The following is a 3,201-nucleotide window of genomic DNA, read 5'->3' as shown; positions in this document are numbered from 1 at the left end:
GAGAAGGACTTGGGGGTACTGGTGGATGAAAAGCTGGACATGAGCCAGCAATGTGCGCTCGCAGCCCAGAAGGCCAATCGTATCCTGGGCTGCATCAAAAGAATCGTGGCCAGCAGGTTGAGGGGAGTGATTCCGCCCCTCTACTCTGCTCTGGGGAGACCCCACCTGGAGTATTGCGTCCAGCATAAGAAAGACATGGACCTGTTGGAGCAGGTCCAGAGGAGGGCCACAAAAATGATCAGGGGGATGGAACACCTCTCCTATGAAGAAAGGCTGAGAGAGTTGGGGTTGTTCAGCCTGGAGGAGAGAAGGCTTCAGGGAGACCTTATGGCAGCCTAGCAGTACTTAAAGGGGGCTTATAAAAAAGATGAGGACAGACTTTTTAACAGGGCCTGTTGCAACAGGACAAGGGGGAATGGCTTTAAACTAAAAGAGGGTAGATTTAGACTAGATAGAAGGAAGAAATGTTTTATGCTGAGGGTGGTGAAACACTGGCACAGGTTGCCCAGAGAGGTGGTGGATGCCCCATCCCTGGAAACATTCCAGGTCAGGTTGGACGGGGCTCTGAGCAACCTGATCTAGTTGAAGATGTCCCTGCCCATGGCAGGGGGGTTGGACTAGATGACCTTTAGAGGTCCCTTCCAACCCAAACTATTCTGTGATTCTATGATTCTAAATAATAAACCTATCTTGCTAGAGGACCCATAATTGTGTTTGAATTTATTGCTGACTGCTAATACAATAAATTTAATCTTAATAGTTTTTGAGACTTTCATCAGTTTAAGAGGTGGATTAAGCATTCTACAGGCATCATGTGGCTTTAAACTATACAACATCCCAAAAACACTTGGTAAAATTCAAGGTAAATATCATTGAAAATTTACAGTCAAAACTTCAGATTTGAATGACTGAAGTAAGACACTCAGATTCACACATAAAAATATAGTGTGATGATTTTATCATTTATTTTGACATATTTAAGTTTTATTACTAGAATTTACAGGTTAAATTGCTATTGGCAATTTAAATGTGAATGTTCTGGATGAAACCAAGCACATTACTGGTGGAACCCAGTAAGCACGGGCTCACTTAGCCAGCATGTGGGAGATCAAGACAGTTATTATATCTGGTTTGGAGCAAGGAGGTGAGCCTTGGCTTTCTAAATGTCTAGGAAGAGTTTTGGCTGCTAGACTAGAAAGCAATCTGTCTTTCTCTGAATATTTGTTTATCTACAATGGCCTGGCTACAAGAGGAAAGGCTAAAGCCTAAAGATGGGTTGTTTCTCTAACCCTAACCACCAACCCATTTGCCAGCCTCAGCTGCTGGAGCTCCCTCTCTCTCTCACTCTCCCTGTATGTGTGTACATGCATGCATCTTCCATCGTCAGCAGTAATAAAATGCCATCAAAATAGATAGTTTCTAAAAAAATCGTGTTCAAAGATGGGTTATTTGCAGACCTTGAGCTTTTCTGGCTTGAGGAAAACCTGCTAGACAAGACAGTGTCTTTGCCAGCTGATCACAAGACAGTCTCAAGGAATTTGTCTGTTTGTTGTGCAAAATTACTTAGAGCCATTGGATGGCACACCTATAAAAAGTGTTTACATTCTGGTTACCTGTCAGTAAATTTTAGGAATAACATTGGTTTTAGTTACAATGCAGATTTTCTTAGAAACTGTGTATCTGCATAAGAAGCTGGTTGCTGGGCTCAGTCCAGGTGAATATTTTTTAGGAGAGTTTCTGTCTGTAAGATGCAAATGATCCAAAGGGTTGCATGTTGTCAGGAACATTACAGGCTGTATGCATGTCTCGTGTTTTCTAAAGTTAATCAGTGATTTGTTTGTGTCATATGAAATAAGCACTTCTATGCATGTTTTATGCCTTGTCCTTTAACAGCCTGTGTGGATAAACCCCAGCTTGTTCCACCTTTAACAGCCAGCTGTGTAAAATGCCTGACTGGCCAACTCTTCCTGCTGGTAGAAAGCAGCAGTTTCTGCCACTTGGCATGGCAGACCAAGTAAGAAGATACAGGCAGTAAAGACACACTGGTGTCTTCACTTAAAGCATGCTATTGAAACAATGAAAAGAAAACCATTGGGCACTAAAATACTTTCTATTTTTGAGGTTTCAAAGGATCTTTGCATTTGCTAAAAAAATCCTTCAGTACGTAGAGCAATTAGCAACTTAAAGTAATTAATAATCTTTTACCACAATTGAAAAGTACTGTGGAAAATTAGCTGGTATGGGATTCTAATTTATTCAAATCAAAAAGAACTGCCGTGGTACCACTTACTTTATGAATATGCTGGTAATTTGTAATAATAGGCAGTTATACTAACAGTAAAAGAGGCGAAATCAGAAAAAAGGTGAAGACAACCCAGTCACAGGGTATACTTCAGTGTAATGTCTAAGCCTTTTATGATTTTCTTTGTTCTTCTGCCAAAGTCTTAATTTACACTCGATGTTTCTTTTTGGTGCCACTTGCTCACGCTAATGATACCTAGTCAACACTTTTTCCTTCTGTAGGTTTTGTTCGGCTTGGGTTGCTCTTGCAATTTTCTGTGTTACACTTCTAGCGATTTTCTTTTCCTTCCCCTCCTCCTCGTCTTTTAGAAATGAAATTTTTAGCCTGGTATTTTTACTCCATGAGCAGTATTACTGAATTTAGTGGCACTACACACAGTAAGTAATGGCAATAAAATCTTGGTATTTTATGTGACTTAAGCACTTAGTACCCTTCTAAGCGAAGCATGAGTTTTCCAGTTTGATACCCACCTCGGCTGTAAGCAATTAACAAATTGATCCCAGAGTCATTTTCTTCTGGCATCGCTTGTTTAAACAAATGGCTTGAAAGGCGCACTTCCATATGCTGCAAAACATTGGCACGAGTTTTCAGATTCATTTTCACACTTCGTAATCTACGATTTAGCATCAAACAGCACAGTGAAAAATGCCCGTTCGTCTTCTTCGTGACATTTTATAGGTGAGCTTAAATGTCTTTTTGTCTTTTAACGGATGTTGCTACTTCATCCGCTGAAGCAAATGGCTGCGACAGGCTCAGAGCACGTGCCTTTCTGCCGCTTGACGCCGCTGAGCGATTATAAATATAACCGGGGAAAGAAAAAGGAAAACGCGTACGCGGTAGGGCCGGGCAGAGGGGAGAGGGCTGCCGAGGGCCTCACCCCCCGCTGCCTGCGGCACCCC

The sequence above is a fragment of the Pygoscelis adeliae genome, unplaced genomic scaffold (assembly GCF_000699105.1).
Source record: "Pygoscelis adeliae isolate BGI_AS28 unplaced genomic scaffold, ASM69910v1 Scaffold98, whole genome shotgun sequence".
NCBI lineage: Eukaryota > Metazoa > Chordata > Aves > Sphenisciformes > Spheniscidae > Pygoscelis > Pygoscelis adeliae.
The sequence above is the reverse complement of the archived record's forward strand: the minus strand, read 5'-3'. Positions refer to the sequence as shown.